The sequence below is a fragment of the Neophocaena asiaeorientalis genome, unplaced genomic scaffold (assembly GCF_003031525.2).
Source record: "Neophocaena asiaeorientalis asiaeorientalis breed wild unplaced genomic scaffold, Neophocaena_asiaeorientalis_V1.1 scaffold391, whole genome shotgun sequence".
NCBI lineage: Eukaryota > Metazoa > Chordata > Mammalia > Artiodactyla > Phocoenidae > Neophocaena > Neophocaena asiaeorientalis.
The window spans coordinates 1542097-1561834 of record NW_020174056.1 but is presented as its reverse complement, the minus strand read 5'-3'; positions in this window follow the sequence as shown (position 1 = coordinate 1561834).

The following is a 19738-nucleotide window of genomic DNA, read 5'->3' as shown; positions in this document are numbered from 1 at the left end:
TTAACTTTTGGTGGAGGGACAAATAAGAAATTATAGCAAAACAATAGTTATTAAATTCATACCAAATGCTTGTCAAATAAAAGACAAGGGATTGATATTGGTGGGGGGGAAGAGAAGGAAATACATTAATAAGTAAAAAAGGTTGCTGCTATTCCAACTGTCAGTCTATTGGATTTATACAGATTTTTGAATCCCATAAATCTATCTATTCACCAATTGTTATTTCTGTAAACAGTTGAAAATGTTAATTGATTGGTAAGATGATTCTCTGTGTTCAGAATTTCCTTGGACAAAAAAAGCAAACAAATGCTGGATAATTTCTGTTTATTTTATTCAGGGTCTCATGTTTCTTCATCATCTTTATTCAATATAGAAAAAAAAAGAAATAAACTTTGGAACTATACTAGGCTTGGCTCTATGTACAAAAATAAATGACTGCTTAAAGGGCCAGAAGACAAGGTGATATTATGTGGTTAATTTGCTCAGTTATGAAAGGACCTGCAGGGTATTAGGTTATGAAAAACAGTGGTTATTTTGAGAGAAAGTGGAGCCAGATTGGGTGGATTTTAAACACTTTCCAACTTGTTTAGTATTGGATGTGATCTCCAGGTCGGGTGGGGGCAGAGGCTGTGTCCCATTGACTGCTCTATCCACTTTGGGGAAATGCTCCTTCCTCGGACTCTATTCTGAACACGGGCATTTCTCTAGATTGCTTTCTTGGAAATGGCAACAGAAAATGGCAGCAATAATAGGTTTTAAGTTGCTTGGCAGTGAATCATGCCATTTTATAAATTCATCTCCTTACACTTTATTTCCTTGCTGCAAGATAATTTAGATGAATGTCAGCAAGGGAAAAAGAAAGTGATTCCACCTCCTCCAGTAAAACAAATTCCTAATTTTCTGTCTTTTATCTTTTGCCATTCTTTTGTGCTCCTCTTTGGCCTTGTCAAAACATATCGTTCAGTTAGAGACTAAAAATATTTTCCCATCGATTGGGGTTATTGATTTTTTTTAATCTGTACTTTGGCTTGAAGAGCACGGGTGAAGGGTGAAAGTTCACCAGCTTAGTCTGCCGTTTTATCTGAACAGCAGAAGAATGTATTGGCAGCAGATTTGATTTACCTTGTTGGGCAGTTGTAGACACTTCAGCCACTGAAGACAACACTCTAGCATGTCCTGCTGCAGCTGTCTTTTTTTTTTTTTTCCCCAGGAATTCCTGAATGATCCACCTTCCTATTGATTTTATCTCTCTGTTTCCAAGGCAGAGTATTTTTTTTTTCTTTTTAGGGTTCCAAATTAGGCCTCTTGGTGATGTCATCATGCTTTCTGAACTCATGGTAAACAAAACAGGATTCATGTGTCTGCTGGGTTTGGCCACTCTGCCCAGTTGGCTTACAGTCTTGGATCATGTCCATTCACAATGTCACAACAGAATCCGATGTGACTGGATCAAATGTTCTGAGGTCTCCCATCTCCCCATCACAGCTGCTCAGACACACGTGATCAGGGTAGTGTTTGACTCCTAATCTGAGTCCTAAGATGACACATAAAACTTCTTAATGAACACCAGTTGCGTGGAAGGTGACGCCGTAGACATTGCTGGAGAGGAAGAACAGTGTTGTGACTGGGATTGTGGCTTCTTTCTATTAGAATCCCAGGCTTAGTGCTTGCCAGCTGGGTGGCCCTGAGAAAGTTACCTAATCTCTTAGTGCCTGAGTTTTTTTCATCTGTAAAATGGGATAGAAATTCTTATCTATTTCATCAAGTGGTTGTAGCTTCACATGAATAAACATATATAAAAGTCCTAGAACAGGGCCTAGTACACTGGAAGTTTTCAGTAAATGTCAGCTATTGCTATGATTATTGACAAGGAATCTGAGACTGGTGTGTGTCGGGGCCAGGGGTGGGTGGTTAAGAAACACAGAGAAGTTCACACAGAGGAAGAAAGAAAAAACCGACTCTCGGAATCAGGGATTTGGGGTCCAGTGCCACAGCTGACTTCCTGATTGCTGCCACAATTCTGACCATTTGGCCTCAACCACTTGGTCGGTTCCTTCTTGTATTGGGTGTGGAGGCTCTTGGATGAAACTTGAGGTGGGGCTGCTGGACTCACCCTGCTCTGTGCAAAATCAGTTTGTATTTTTGGTCTAGCCTTTGTGTGGCGGTGGCACTTTACCCTCACTTAGGGCTCAGTCCCACTCAGAACCTAGGACCATCATTCAACCCGAGGCCCAGAATACTTAACACCCAGAGGACAGGCCTCCCTCAGAGAGGAACACTGTGGTGAGTACAGTGGTTCTAGAACTTCAATGTATATAGAATCACCTACAGAGAACCTGATCCACGACTGCTGGGCCTATGTATTTAACAAGTGTCTCAGGTGACTTGGATGCAGGTGGTCTCCGTCTACACTTTGAGAAATGTTGATACGGTAGAAAGAGCTTGGGCTCTGGACATGGACAGACTTGGGTTTGAATTTGCTCATCAGTTATGCTATGTGGGCAAGTCATTTAATGTCTCTGAGCCTCAACTGTGAAATACACAGTGAACTAATAATATATTGAAAGTATTTAGCACAGTGCCTGATATGTAGGATGTGCTCCGTAAATGATAAAATTCCCATCCCCTTCCCTGGTTCTATTTGCTATCTTGGACTCCAGAGAATTTTACACTCTTGGAATTAATTTGTCTTAACTGCTTCCTCAGTCATGCCTGTTTTTGATTTCCTGTCTGAACGGCACCTGCTCTTACTATCCCCTTGTAAAAACGTTCCTGTCTAGATAAGGTTGACCTTATTCCTACAACCCTTGGCTCTTTCTTTTAGTTATCTGTCCTCAACGACATCTTAGTGGCATTCCCACATCTGGGTTGGGTCTTTGGGCAGCTTTGCAGACTAGAGTTCCCTTTGCCTTTCCTTGGCCCGCAGGACTTTGGATCTAGTAATGCTGGAGCCATATCTCTCCTCTGTCTGCAGCTAAAGCATCTCTTTCCTCAACCGTGATTTGGTTCCTAATGTTGGCATTTCTTGCCTGTTCCATCCACCCATCAGTAACTAAGAGCCAGGTGCTCCCGTGACCTGACCCACAAAGGATAAATCAGCTAACCAGCTCAAGCTAGCAGATATATCAGCTTGTAATTGGCCAACAACATTTTTTTATTCTTAATATCTACACCTGGCTAGATGCTCAAAGCTGTGATTTATGTGAAACTGAAGGCATTGAATTAAACTAATGTCAAAATAGTTGTTCGGGGCTTCCCTGGTGGCGCAGTGGTTGAGAGTCCGCCTGCTGATGCAGGGGATACGGGTTCGTGCTTGGTCCGGGAAGATCCCACATGCCACGGAGTGGCTGGGCCCGTGAGCCATGGCCGTTGAGCCTGTGCGTCCGGAGCCTGTGCTCCGCAACGGAAGAGGCCACAACAGTGAGAGTCAAAAAAGGGAGAGGCCCCCAAACAAAAAAAAAAAAAAAAAAAAAAAATAGTTGTTCACCTTGATCTCTTCACTCAGGCACACGATCAGTTGTGAGTATAGGGAAATGTCGTATCATCTATTTGGTCCGTTCTGTCCAAATGGTAGTTTTCTGTAAACATGGTCTTTAGCTTTAATAGACCTAAAGACCTATTGGCCAAAGGAAAGTAGAAGAATGCTGGTCTTATAAGCAGGTACCATGTGGGACTGCCACTAACACAAGACACAAAGCAAAGGCTTGTAGGAATAAGGTCAACACCATTAAACCAGGAATGAACTGTCAACTTTCAAAGAACCCAATGGAGAACTAGAAAAATATCCTGGAAATATGTTTACTATAAGGCGTAGATAAAGCGATATGCTCTTACATTATATTAGAAAGGGAGATGATACTCTCAGTAGGTCATTGGATTTAGGGACTATCCTAAATCTAGAATGATTTCATGTGAAGATCCTTATTATATCTTCCAAGACCCTTTTTCCCAATGAGGTCACATTCTGATGTTCTGAGTGGACGTGAATGTTGTGGGGACACTGTTCAACCAACCCATTATAGCACACAGGGCTAGCAGGCTTAATACAGCTCTAACATATGCTGAAAATCCAGAATCAGGGCAGTGTGAGGCTCTCTTCCTGCCTCTGTTCCATTCTACTGTGAGAGCCTTCAGAGCAGGGACTTGTGTAGAGAGGCTTGCATGGCAGTTTAGTAAATATTTTCTGAAAGAGTAAACCAGAGATGGCAGGTCAGGACTAAGAGAAGGACCTTGAGTTTGAAGCTGTTCTCAGAAATATCCATTTCCACTTCTTTCATGGCCATTTTACTGTGCTATGAATAGTCAAAACTGTGAGTCGACTTTTGTGGCTATGTGAACCATTTGGATCACAAATATTTAATCCACTACAAAAACAATTTCTCTGTTGGGGGCAGATAAAAACAGAATTGCATGCAGTGTGGTAGTGTTCTGAGAAGAGGGAACATCCAGATATACCTTGGTGAAGACATGCACTGAAACAGTGTTAATGCATTAAAAAGGATGAGCTGTGTCATTGAGCAGGGGGAGAACTGGTACGATTAGTTAAACGCATAACAAATTTAGTTGACTGGCAGTAGTTGGGAAGGAAACTCAAAATGAATAAATTCATTGACTGTTTTTAACCCTTTAAAAACAAGATAGATTCACACATCTTGAGTGGTTTAAAGCTATAGTCACAAAGTGACAAACAGGTGCATAAAGACAGAAGCATTCAGTCCATTTGGGTATGGACCTTCTTACTAGTTTCAGAAAATTGACCTATTTTATTTCATCCTTTTTACAACCAATTCCAGGTGGCTGAATTGAGTATATTTTTCATTCTGACTTGTTGACTTCTGGCCCATTAAGGCAGCCAATCCAATTAGGCAGGTTTTCTGTTGCTTCGCCTCCTGACAGAGCATCTGATTGGCTCGCAGCTCTCACTAAGTGACAGGCCTTCCACAACTGTAGATTATCTTTCTTAAAGGGATCTTATCTCCTGTTCTCCCTTTAAAATGCCTGTATTTTTTTCTGGTTATGCTTAGGCTTGGGTTTTAGAGAGCTTCTCTTTTAAGTACTTGAGTTTAGGTGTTTGGGGTTAGGACCTGGCTGAATGAAATAAGCTGGGTTGCCAGGGTGCACATCTGGACGCAGTGTTGGGATTATCAAATGTGGCAGGTTGAATCATGGTGCCCCTCAAAGATATTCACATTTTAATCTCTTGAACCTTATATGGCAAGAAAAGACTTTGAGGTTGTGATTAACCTAAGCATCTTGAAATGTGGAGATTATCCTGGATTGTCCAAGTGGGCCCTAAATGAAATTACATGTATCCTTATAAGAGAGAGATTTGATACCAACACACAGAGAAAGAAAGCCAAGTAGAGGAAGCAGAGGGAAGAGCCTGAGAAAGCAGATGTTAGGCCACTGGCTTTGAAGATGGAGGAAGGGGTCATGAACCAAGGAACACAGTTTAAGAAGCTAGAAAAGGCAAGGGAACAGGTTCTTCCCAAGAACCTCTGAAGGAATTGTGGCTCTGGCAGCACCAGGAAAAGTGATTTTGGACTTCTGGCCTCCAGAATAGTGAAAGAATAAATTCTGTTGTATCAAATTTGAGGTAATTTATTACAGCAGCCATAGGAAACATATATCAAACAAGACCATCCCTGCCAGGACTAAATCCCTGGTTCTGAGAAATGTACCTTGCAGGCAGATGGACTGCAGCTATACTATCCTTCATGTATGTGTCTATTTTTATATTTTCAAGTTTAATTTTGAATGTGATTTTTGACCTTCAACCTTAATCTGAGATATTGTTTGAAAATACTTGATGAGGTTTGTTAGGTTAAAAATGAAAGAGTTTATAAACCTGCTACATAGCAATCCAGCTTCCTTGGACTGTTAAAACTTTTAATATCAAGGTCATCCCACCCTGAGGTTACTTATTAACTCTCATTATCATTTAACTACATGGACACTTAGTACATCACGTACCTGCTCCTTCTCGAAATTATCTCCTTCCTTGGAACTGCGTTCTTTGTCAGGGTTCTCTAGAGAAACAGAACTAAAGGATTATCTGTCTATCTATCTGTCTATCTATCTATGTAATTTAGTTATGTATATATGATTTAAATATGTATGTTTATTATAAGAAATTGGCTTACGTGATTGTAGAGGTTGACAATTTCCAAGACCTAGAGTTGGCTAGCTGGGGGCCCAGGTGAGCTGATGGTATAAATCCATTCTGAATGCTGGCAGACCCAGAAAGAGCTGATGTTTCAGTTTGCATTTGAGGGTGGCAAAGAACCCATCCCAGCTAAGGCATTCAGGCAAGAGGAGTTCTCTCTTACTTGAGAGAGGATCAGTCTTTTTTGTTTTTCTATTCAAGCCTTTAATAAATTGGGCCACCACCATTAGGATGGGCAATCTGCTTTATTCAGTCTACCAATTCAAATGTTAATCTCATCCAGAAATACCCTCACAGACCCACCTAGAATAGTGTTTGACTAAATATCTGGGTACGTTAGGACCTACTCCAGTTGACACATAAAATTAACCATAACATTTGTCTTATCTGCTTTTCTGCTTATTTTCCCTACAACTTTAGTTTTATTCTTATCCCTAAATGTGGAAATCCTTCAGAGCCTCTATTCTTCCTCTCTAAACAGTTCCTTGACACGCTCTTTCCCTCACACATCTTCAGCTCCATCCCCATCCATAATCTGACACTGAGCAAGTAAAACTTAGCCCTATTAAAATAAAAAATCTCAAAATTGTACCAAATTTCCCACCCTTTAGATGTCCATGATTCTTGCAGTGGTGTCACCATTGGTCCAGGAACCCAGGCTCAAAACCATGAAGGCATCATTGAATCCACCCTTTTTTTTCGTTTTCATAGAAAAAACCAACTCTCCTTGATTCTTCTTCAAAAGTTTTTCTTACAGTACTCCCTTCCTTCTGCCTACATGATAATTCCATCCCATAGCATGGTGCTATTGCTGCTGCTCCCAATCAGATTTTATGTAATAAGCACTTCCTTCTGTGCTAGGGCTGTACTAAGCAGTTTGCATATGTCATCTCATTTATTTGTCCCCCCACATCCTTTAAAGCAGGTATTATTATCCCATGTTTTACAGTTGAGAAGCTGAGTTTTAGGGAGTTTAAGTGATCTGTGTGAGGTTTCCTAGCTTAAGTAGCAGAATGAGAATTGAAACCGTAGCCTACCCGAGTCCACAACATGCATTTTTTTAAAAAATTGAAGTACAGTTGATTTACAATGTTGTGCCAATCTCTGCTGCACAGCAAAGCGACTTAGTTATACTCATATAGACATTCTTTTTTTAATATTCTTTTCCAGTATGGTTTACCCCAGGAGATTGGATGTTGTTCCCTGTGCTATACAGTAGGGCCTTGTTGTTTATCCATTCTAAATGTAATACTTTGCATCTACCAGCCCCAAACTCCTAGTTCATCCCTCTCCCTCCCCCACTCCCCCTTGACAACCACAAGTCTGATCTCTGTGTCTGTAAGTCTGTTTCTGTTTTGTAGGTAGGTTCATTTGTGCCATAATTTAGATTCCACATATAAGTGATATCATATGGTATTTGTATTTCTCTTTCTGACCACAGCATACATTCTTAAAAACTCTTTTATAGTGCCTCTCTGCACTTTCTAATATTTCTTTCAATTCACGTTTCTGCCTGGAATCATTCCCAGTTCCAATATTTTCTATAATCACTGACAGTAAAATCTAGAAACATGACATTTGTCAGTTTCTTTCCCTGCTCAAAAATCTTCAGTGGCTCCACATTGCACAGAGAAATTAATTTCAGTCAAGGCTCCCTAACAGACATATCTCTCACCCCTTTCTGCTTCACTACTTACCCCCATTGCACTTAGTTTTTTGTACATATTTCCATTCCTTGATTCAGGGTCTTCCTTACATCTGGTGCAGTTGTAACTACCTGACTACCCCACTGATTCATTTCAATGCATCCTTTCACATCCAGTTCATATATTTTTTAACCTGGAAAAACAGCCCAGAACCTCCACACTTTTATTTTCCCCTCGTAGAACTAAACGTTTGTCCCATAACTTTAGTGAGTATTTGACTCATTGTATTAATATTTAGTTACCAGCTTGTCTTCCTGATGGTGTAAAATTTTAATTCTGAATTGCTGGCAAATGTGAATTTGATTAGGACAGGGATGGCATCCTACTCATCCATGAATTGTACCTCCAGATCTCTTCCTTTCCCCCTGAGGACTAAATCAATCATTCCTCCCTTTGCTAGGGGTGTTTGTGATTGACAGTTCTCAGCTGGGTCTCTTTTCTTTTCTTTTTTTTGCGGTACGCAGGCCTCTCACTGCTGTGGCCTCTCCCGTCGCGGAGCACAGGCTCCGGACTCACAGGCTCAGCGGCCATGACCCATGGGCCCAGCCGCTCCACGGCATGTGGGATCCTCCCAGACCGCGGGAAAGAACCCGTGTACCCTGCATTGGCAGGTGGACTCTCAACCACTGCGCCACTAGGGAAGCCCCTGGGTCTCTTTTCTTGAATTGCCTCTAGCTGAAGAGAGCAGCCTGCATCCAGTGACTGGCCAATATAGGCATTACGAAGGTCTGGTTCCTTGCTTCAATATGGGGGAGCTCTGAAGGGCCATCCCAACTCCAGAGCTCCTCATGTGATTGATGGAGTCGTTTGTTGTTGCTGCATTGCTCTTACACTTTCTCCTCTGTCTAGTCATGCTGCCTGCCCTCCTCCACAGGTGCTGATCTTCAGAGCATTTCCAATACACTTTCCACACACAAATCTTCCTTTCAGCATTTATTTCCCAGGGACCCTGACCTATGACAAGGAGGTCTACACCTGGCTGACAGCAGTATCTCAGCTGAGTGGCAGCAGGAGGTTGGGAGGTTACTGTTTAGGATGTGGGCTTTTTCTTATTCTTCTGTTTTCACTACAGTGCTCTTGCCCTGCCTCTGTGTCACAAGATTGGATTTTCTTTGGTTCATTTTCTCCATAGAATAAACTTCTCTGTGGGGTAAGAGAAGGCTGGTAACTTAGTTGTTTGGGAGGGAACCTGGGAATCTGAATGTCTCTATACTAACATTCATCTGCTTGTCCTGTTTTCAGTCCCCCTTTATTCCATGGCACCTGGGGTCTCTAATTCCTGAAACTTCCCAGCTTCTGTTGAGAAAACTAGCTTATATCTTATTCTCTGTAGGTATTTAGTTGTCAAAATGTTCACCTCTGTTAACTCCTCCAATTACTTTCCAACTTCCCCCAATTTTTTCCTGTCCCTCACTTGTGTTGTCTCCTTCTCATTTTCTTTATACTTGAAAGTTTAAAAATTTTTACATTCTTTCACTCTCATTTTAGTGGGGCTTCTGGAGGAACCAGCGTTGAGCACAGGTGTAAAACATGCCCTGTTTAACCAGGAGTATAGGAGGTTCATGGTTTTTTGCCAGTTTTGGAACATCTTGATTTTATTTTAAAAGTAAGGCAGTGGTTTCTTAAGACATTTGTGGCATTTTTATTTGAAAAAATGTTTTTATTTATTAAGGGAAAAATTTGATTTGGATGCTATGTGGAGTAGTGGGTTAAAGTCACCATATTTTCATTCGCCAGAATAGTGGGAAGGGCTTCATTAGCCCTAGTGTCACCCAGGCATACACAGGATGAGGGCCGCTGGCCAAGGCTGAGACTTCCCTTCAATATGCCTAAGTATCCAGAGAAAAATGGAACCTTTGTTCAGTCACCCAGATGTTTTGTTTGCATGTCAAGAACCATCCAGAGATGCTTAAGTATCTGAATATTTGGTGTGCTGTTGACAACGTATCTGTATGACTGCCTGAATTTCTCTCACCTAATTTTGGTATTTGGCCTCATGGAAATGCAGCCAAAGACTGACTAACTGCATCACTGGATGTGTCAATTACAGTGGGATCTGAGGGTTGTAAATTAATGAGCATTTTTTTTTTCATGTGTTTGACACCCTCAGTCACATTTTGGTTCATGTTTAGTCCATGTTTTGGGAACACAAGAGGGTTTTTGAAAAGATAAGGACTAATTTCTGGAGAGTGGGCATGTGTACTGGAGGTGCTCTGCTGTGCTGCAGCCTGCCAGTCAAAATCTGCCAGCAATGTCATTCAAGGTCAGAGACCCAGTGACCCGCCAATCAAAGTCAGCAGGGCTGTTCATGTTCACTTGTCAGTGTTGGAAAGAGGTCACTCTCTTTGGTGTGGCTAGTGTGTGAACAATGAGAGTATTTCAGTGGTTGGAAGCACATTCTGCTGCCTACCCCCTGGCGATTTGAGGATGCTTGCCAAGGTTTTTCCTATCCTACAGGCATACAAGGCAGGATAGTGGAAAAAGCCAACAGTATTTTAAAAAAAAAAACTGAGTTATGGATTCTGAATTCCGCAAGCAAACCTGATAGCTAATTTAGTACATAGCTTTGCTTTCTTTTATTTGCTTAAAATCTGTCTGTAAGAAAGGATAGCATAAAGAAAAATTAGAAATATAACTTTAGAGGAACAACTATATCCCAGTTAAAAAAAAAAGAATTAACTTAAAAAAAAAGAAATATAACTTTAGATATCTAAAAAGAGATATTTCCTTTAAACATTTTGTACTTGGTATTCAGTTTGTGTTCTTGACTTAGCTAATCATTATCTTGTCTAATTTTTACCATACAAAGATAAGCTTTGCATTTTATGAAAAAAACGGCAAATTTTTGGATGTGCTAAGATCACAGAATAAAGCTTGGAAAATTTCAGTTTCAGGATCTGGAAGACAAAGATGATAGCAACATAGTTTACTATTTCAGTAGGGTCTCGATGGTTTTCCAAAATTGAGCCCTCTCTGAGGGCAAAGGGACAATTCATCATAATCCAGAATATTTGCCATTCAAATTTTTTTCAGCAGCAGCAAATACTGTGGTGGGCAGATGTTCAAACTTTCTTCAGGGGACCTCCTTGATGGCAAAACCTCCAAATGAGTCATGCTCTGAACGTTTTGCTTCCCCATGGTAAAATAACCAGATACTTAGGTATATCCACATGCTCAGCCTTAGAGATGCTCTTTGGCTAAAATGTCCAGAAGTCATCAGGACGTCATATAGATGCCAGTGAAAGCAGCTGCTCTAGTCATAGTTTTATTTGATTAAAAATATATTAACAATAGAGTTTTAAAAGGCCACAGAGATAAAACCCTAAAATGAGGCAAAGTGTATGTAAACTAGGTGTGAGCACCAGATAGATAATTTTTCAAAATTTGTAGAACAGTCAGTGGGAAATACATATTTAGAGTGGTGCCATAGAGCATGAGCTTTTAGGGCTGGAAAGGTCCTTGGGGTTCAAACCTCTCATTTTATGGGTGGCGGCATTAAAGAGACTTGTGGAAGAGGCACAAATAGTTAAATGCGGAGAAAACTCCTGGACCTACATTTGAGTCTGGGCCTCCTTGTCCTCTACCAGGCTCTCTTCTAATCCACCTGGTAAGGCTTATGGTGGAGGTGAGTGTTCTGAAGCTGCTCTAGAGTCTTTATGAACTGGAAGGGAAGTGGATGTAGTGTGAAGATGCTCAACAGAGGCTCGAGCCATTTAGGTGAAGGGAGCACTTGGTAAGTTACATGGGAGAACAAGGGCCCTGGGGTTGTAGAAAGCGTTGGTCAGAAAAGAGAGGATGCTCAGAATTATCCAGTGAAGCAAAGCATTCTCTTTAAAATGGCTGTACTACCATCTCTTAATTTTGGATTAGAAATATTCTTGGCTATCAGTAGCAAAAACTTTTTACTGGTAAGTCAATGTTTTGAGGGTGACAGACTCTAGACATAGAAAATACTTGATTTCAGCTTTCCGCTTTGGCTGCCTTATTTGTTAGCAGAATATAGGAGTGAGATATGTGGGCAAGGAGGTACAGATCATATTTTCCTTTCCTTTCTCTGATACCCTGATAAACACCCCTAGGCTTGGAGGAAAGCTTCAAATCCATGAAGACAAAAGAGGAGTGATTCAAGCGTGACTAGTTTCTTTCACAGATGTGAAGGGGGCTGGCCAAGAGGCACAAGGCAGCCAATTTTCACCTCTGACAGCTGCCGAGGTCATCAGCTTCCTAATGGCACCCCTTAATTCCTCTGAGGCAGGGTGTCCTTTGAACTCAGTGGTTGTTACACTTCCAAAGCTAAGCTGAGAAGGGTAGCAACCTGCAAATTTTGCTAGCCCCTGAGTAGACAATTATCAGGCCATTAAGGCCTTAGGCTAAGGACTTAGGGTTCTCTTATCTTCTCTGACCTACAAACCAGTAGTTACTCCCAGATGACTTATACACACGCGCTCACACTTGTGTGTGTGTGTATTCATGAGACAGAGAAAGAGAAGGGCATTTACATGCCAAGAGCTTCTAGAGTGGCAGCAGGACATTTCTGGGAAAGCCTAATGCCTTAGTTCAAAGTATGCTTACAGTGGGAGTAAGGACTATTGAGCTGGGGAGGATTTTCTGTGAGGGACTTTTGTTATGGCTGGACCTAAGGGCTGGGTGAATGCAAGGAGGCTGTAAAATGCAGGGAGCTTGAAATCTGACTTTGAAGGGGGTTTCAGTTCCTGGGGATTCACTGGCCAAGCATTTGTGGAGCTTCAAGTCCAGTGGATGAGGTAGCAGGGGTGTTGGCCTCACTACTCCATACCCAAGCCCTGTGGCATGAGGTAATGATGGGGGCGGGGGCAGGTGAAGATTCAAGCCTGGGAAGTCTGTGTCAGTGGGAACCTTCCACATGGTGGTTAAGGAAGGCACTTGGAAAACTTCAGTATAGTAGGGAACTGGCTCTTAGATCAGGAAGTAGCCAGGGATATAGCAGGTGTTAATGGTCTGGTTAGGCAAAACCTAAAGCAGGGAGCCTGTGAGTTCAAGACGGTTAAATCAGGGCAGTGACTGCAGAATGGCCAATGCCAGGAAGGCCAAGTGAGCAGCGGCAGTTGTGCAAGGGTGGGGATTACTATCAGAGGCCAAAATTTGAGTACAGTTGAGGTGACAGAGCAGAGAGCCCAGCTGGGTTAGGCTAGCCCTACAGACAGTCAGGTACCCTGGACAGCTCCCAGATGCATGTCTCCTGACAATTTCCTCTGCAGCTTCATCCTTTAAAGATGAAGCTTTAAAGAGGCTTCATGCTAGACTTATCGTCTGTACAGGACAAGGACTTGTCTTCAGAGAATTCCTCTCATTACTTTGAAGTTCAACCCTAGAAGAAAGAGGCCACATCTCCTGGCCTGACAGACAGATCTCCAGTTTGTTTGCTCATTCATTCATTCATTCATATTCAGCAAAAATATTAAATACCACTATGTTTCAGGCCCTCTCCTGGCAGCAAAAGATATAACAATGAATGAGACATAGGTTTGCACAGGAGCTGGCAGTTATTGGGGGAGGTAGACTAAGGAAATAAATAAAAATCAATGATAGATAGTGAGGGCAGTGATAGAGATGCACATAATAAATTATGGAAACACATGGAAGTCACACATAATCCTGAAAGATAGTCATGAATGGTTTACTGGAGGGGGTGATGTTTGAGTGGTGTGTCTTAATTAATGGGAGCAGTTATCCAGAAGAAGGAAAGGAAAGGAGCAGGGAGAGAAAGCAAGGACATTGCAGACAGGGGAGCCAGCATAAGCAGTGGCCAAAAGGCAAAAACAGCACAGAACAAATGTAAGGTGTTTTTGGAGCAAGGCTTATTAGATATATAGGGTTAAGTGAGCTCATCTTGGTGGCAGGGAAGATTTATTTTTATCAATAATGATGTGTTCGTCCTCTCTCTTGGATTATGCTTAGCCTGAGACCAGGACACCAACATCTCACTAGGGACAGGCAAAAGCTTTTTTAAATCCAGATGAGTTGGTGAGACATACTGAGCCTGCATGGGTGGTCCTCATTTGCCCCAGCATCAACCATTAACAGAAACCACTCATGTACATCTGGGAACAATTCCTGCCAAATGTCTCTATTGACTGCTGTAACCACTGGCAGGCTCTTAGAAGCTCTACTGCTCTGTTCTTGGTGTGGCAGGGAAAGAGTAGAATTTCAGTGAGATTCTGAAGGGTAGGTAGGGTTTTTGACTATGGGTGAAAAGAGGAAAGACAAGCTCTTTAGGGGAAATGTGTGAACTCAGCAGATATGCAGAGAAAATACAGTATAAGGATAGTGAGGAGTTTATTTGGCTGGAGTTGAAGAAAAGCTTATCTACCGCCTCAGGGATAGAAAAAACCAGAAAGTTGGGTTGGGACCAGATTACTGTGAGCACAAATACTAGACAGTGTTGAGAACATTAATAATAAAAACTAGCTGCTTCTACTATTTAATGCAACCATCTAATTGGTGGTAATATTATTGCTACTTGTGACATTTCTTTCCTTCTACCGTATCACACCCAGGCTCCCCCACCCCCAGGTTCATTGGTTCATTTATTAATTCACTCACCCATTCATTTACTTAGGCTTCTGTGAAGCACTAGTTGATGTACATCAGAGAAGACTCTTGAAAAGGAGATAACTCGAATTGCTGTACCATCTACCCACTGTCTTTCTTTTCTAAAAATAGCATTTATCTTAGTTTTATAATTTATTCTTTTATTATTCTTTTCCATTATGGTTTATTACAGGATATTGAATACATTTACCTGTGCTATACAATAGGACTTGGATGTTTATGCATTCTATATATCATAGTTTGCATCTGCTAGTCCCAAACTCCCAAGTTATCATACTAAGAGAAGTAAGTCAGAAAGAGAAAGACAAATACCATATGATATCACTTATATGTGGAATCTAAAATATGACACAAATGAACTTATCTGTGAAACAGAAACAGACTCACAGACATAGAGAACAGACTTGTGGTTACCAAGATGGGGAGTAGGGGAGGGTTGGATTGGGAGTTTGGGACTATGATTTATTATTATACAAAAGGCTGAAGGAGAGGGCCTTCAAGATGGCAGAGGAGAAAAATGTGGAGATCACCTTCCTCCCCACAAATACATCAAAAATACATCAAAAATACATATACATGTGGAACAACTCATACAGAACACCTACTGAACGCTGGCAGAAGACCTCAGACTTCCCAAAAGGCAAGAAATGTCCCACGTACCTGGTTAGGGCAAAAGAAAAAAGAAAAAACAGAGACAAAAGAATAAGATGGGACCTGTACCTCTGGGAAAGAGCTGTGAAGGAGGAAAAGTTTCCACACACTAGGAAGCCCCTTCAGTGGGAGAGACAGGAGGGTGGGCGGGGCGGCGGGGGGGAAGCTTCGGAGCCACGGAGGAGAGCACAGCAACAGGGGTGCAGAGGGCAAAGTGGAGAGACTCCCGCACAGAAGATCGGTGCTGACCAGCACTCACCCGCCTGCGTCTTGTCTGCTCACCTGCTGGGGTGGGTGGGGGCTGGGAGCTGAGGCTCGGGCTTCGAAGGTCAGATCCCAGGGAGAGGACTGGGGTTGGCTGCATGAACATAGCCTGAAGGGGGCTAGTGCACCACAGCTAGCCGAGAGGGAGTCCAGGAAGAAGTCTGGACCTACCTAAGAGGCAAGAGACCATTGTTTCGGGGTGCACGAGGAGAGGAGATTCAGAACACCACCTAAATGAGCTTCAGAGATGGGCGTGAGCTGCTGCTATCAGCGTGGACACCAGAGACGGGCATGAGACGCTAAGGCTGCTCCTGCAGCCACCAAGAAGCCTGTGTGCAAGCACCCGTCACTATCCATTAGTGAGCCAGAGTCCCCTAATCAGCTGCTCCTTTAACCCCCTCCTGTCTGGGTGAAGAACAGACGCCAGAGTGTGACCTACATGCAGAGGTGGGGCTAAATACAAAACTGAACCCCAGGAGCTGTGCGAACAAAGAAGAGAAAGGGAAATTTATCCGTGCAGCCTCAGGAGCAGTGGATTAAATCTTCACAATCAACTTGATGTACCCTGCATCTGTGGAATACCTGAATAGACAACGAATCATCCCAAATTGAGGCGGTGGACTTTGGGAGCAACAGTAGACTTGGGGTTTGCTGTATGCAACTGACTAGTTTCTGATTTTTATGTTTATCTTTAAAGTTTTTAGTGCTTGTTATCATTGGTGGATTTGTTTACTGGTTTGGTTTCTCTCTTCTTTTTTTTAAATTTGTTTATTTTGATAATATTTAAAAATTTTTTATTTTATTAACTTTATTTTATTTTATTTTTCTGTTCTTTCTTTTTTTTCTCCCTTTTCTTCTGAGCCATGTGGCTGGCAGGGTCTTGGTGCTCCGGCCGGGTGTCAGGCCTGAGCCTCTGAGGAGGGAGAGCTTAGTTAAGGACATTGTACCACCAGAGACCTACCGGTGCCACGTAATATCAATCAGCAAGAGTTCTCCCAGAGATCTCCGTCTCAACACTAAGACCCAGCTTCACTCAACGACCAGCAAGCTCCAGTGCTGAACACCTTATGCCAAACAACTAGCAAGACAGGAACACAACCCCACCCATTAGCAGAGAGGCTGCCTAAAATCATAATAAGGTCACAGAAACCCCAAAAACACACCACCAGACGCGGTCCTGCCCACCAGAAAGAAAAGATACAGGCTTATCTACCAGAACACAGGCCCCAGTCCCATCCACCAGGAAGCCTACACAACCCACTGAACCAACATTAGCAACTGGGGTGAGACACCAAAAACAGCAAGAACTACGAATCTGCAGCCTGCAAAAAGGAGACCCCAACACAATAAGTTAAGCAAAATGAGAAGACAGAGAAACACACAGCAGATGAAGGAGCAAGGTAAAAACCCACCAGACCAAACAAATGAAGAGGAAATAGGCAGTCTACCTGGAAAAGAATTCAGAGTAATGATAATAAACATGATCCAAAATCTTGGAAATAGAATGGAGAAAATACAAGACACATTTAACAAGGACCTAGAAGAACTAAAGAGCAAATAAAAAATGATGAACAACACAATAAAGGAAATTAAAAATTCTCTAGAAGCAATCAATATCAGAATAACTGAGGCAGAAGAACGGATAAGTGACCTAGAAGATAAAACAGTGGAAATAACTACCACAGAGCAGAATAAAGAAAAAAGAATGAAAAGAGTTGAGGACAGTCTCAGAGATCTCTGGGACAACATTAAACCATCAACATTTGAATTATAGGGGTCCCAGAAGAAGAAGAGAAAAAGAAAGGTTCTGAGAGAATATTTGAAGAGACTATAGTGAAAAACTTCCCTAATATGGGAAAGGAAATAGTCAATCAAGTCCAGGAAGTGCAGAGTCCCATACAGGATAAATCTAAGGAGAAACACTCTAAGACACATATTAATCAAACTGTCAAAAATTAAATACAAAGAAAAATTATTAAAAGCTGCAATAGAAAGGCAACAAATAACATACAAGGGAATCCCCATAAGGTTAGCAGCTGATCTGTCAGCAGAAACTCTGCAAGCCAGAAGGGAGAGGCAGGACATATTTAAAGTGATGGAAGGGAAAAACCTACAACCAAGAGTACTCTACACAAGAAGGATCTCATTCAGATTCAACAGAGAAATTAAAACCTTTACAGACAAGCAAAAGGTAAGAAAATTCAGCACCACTAAGCCAGCTTTACAACAAATGCTAAAGGAACTTCTCTAGGCAGGAAACACAAAAGGAGGAAAAGACCTACAAAAACAAACCCAAAACGATTAAGAAAATGGTAATAGGAACATACATATCGATAATTACCTCAAATGTAAATGGATTAAATGCTCCAACCAAAAAACATAGCCTGGCTGAATGGATTCAAAAACAAGACCCGTATATATGTTGTCTACAAGAAACCCACTTCAGACCTAGGGACACATACAGACTGAAAGTGATGGGATGGAAAAAGATATTCCTTGCAAATGAAAATCAAAAGAAAGCTGGAGTAGCAATTCTCATACCAGACAAAATAGACTTTAAAATAAAGACTATTATAAGAGACAAAGAAGGACACTCCATAATGATCAAGGGATCAATCCAAGAGGAAGATATAACAACTATAAATATACCTGCACCCAACGTAGGAGCACCTCAATACATAAGGCAAATGCTAACAGCCATAACAGGGGAAATAGACAGTAACACAATAATAGTAGAGGACTTTAACACCCCACTTTCACCAATGGACAGATCATCCAAAATGAAAATAAATAAGGAAACACAAGCTTTAAACGACACATTAAACAAGATGGACTTAATTGATATTTATAGGACATTCCACCCAAAAACAACAGAATACACTTCTCAAGTGCTCATGGAATATTCACCAGGATAGATCATATCCTGGGTCACAAATCAAGCCTTGGTAAATTAAAGAAAATTGAAATGATATCAAGTATCTTTTCTGACCACAATGCTATGAGACTAGATATCAATTACAGGAAAAAAAACTGTAAAAAATACAAACCCATGGAGGCTAGACTATATGCTACTAAATAACCAAGAGATCACTGAAGAAATCAAAGAATACCTGGAAACAAATTACAATGAAAACACGATGACCCTAAAGCTTATGGTATTCAGCAAAAGCAGTTCTAAGAGGGAAGTTTATAACACTACAATCCTACCTGAAGAAACAAGAAACATGTCAAATAAACAACTTAACCTTACACCTAAAGCAATTAGAGAAAGAAGAACAAAAAAACCCCAAAGTTGGCAGAAGGAAAGAAATCATAAGAATCAGATAAGAAATAAATGAAAAAAGAAATGAAGGAAACAACAGCAAAGATCAATAAATCTAAAAGATGGTTCTTTGAGAAGATAAACAAAATTGATAAACCATTAGCCAGACTCATCAAAAAAAAAGGGAGAAGACTCAAATCAACAGAATTAGAAATGAAAAAGAAGTAACAACTGACACTGCAGAAATACAAAGGATCATGAGGGATTACTACAAGCAACTATATGCCAATAAAATGGACAGCCTGGAAAAAATGGACAAATTATTAGAAAAGCACAACCTTCCAAGACTGAACCAGGAAGAAATAGAAACTATAAACAGACCAGTCACTAGCACTGAAATTGAGACTGTGATTCAAAATCTTCAAACAAAAGCCCAGGACCAAATGGCTCACAGGTGAATTCTATCAAACATTTAGAGAAGAGCTAACATCCATCCTTCTCAAACTCTTCCAAAATATAGCAGAGGGAGGAACACTCCCAAACTCATTCTACGAGGCCACCATCATCCTGATACCAAAACCAGACAAAGATGTCACAAAGAAAGAAAACTAGAGGCCAATATCACTGATGAACAGAGATGCAAAAAACCTCCACAAAATACTAGCAAACAGAATCCAAGAGCACATTAAAAGGATCATACGCCATGACTAAATGGGGTTTATCCCAGGACTGCAAGAACTCTTCAATATATGCAAATCCCTTAATGTGATACACCATATTCACAAATTGGAAAATAAAAACCATGTGATCATCTCAATAGATGCAGAAAAAGTTTTCGACAAAATTCAGCACCCATTTATGATAAAACCCTCCAGAAAGTAGACATAGAGGGAGCTTACCTCAACATAATAAAGGCTACACAAGACAAATCCACAGCCACATCATTCTCAGTGGTGAAAAACTGAAACCATTTCCTCTAAGATCAGGAACAATACAAGGTTGTTCACTCTCACCACTATTATTCAACATAGTTTTGGAAGTTTTAGCCACAGCAATCAGAGAAGAAAAAGAAATACAAGGAATCCAAATTGGAAAAGA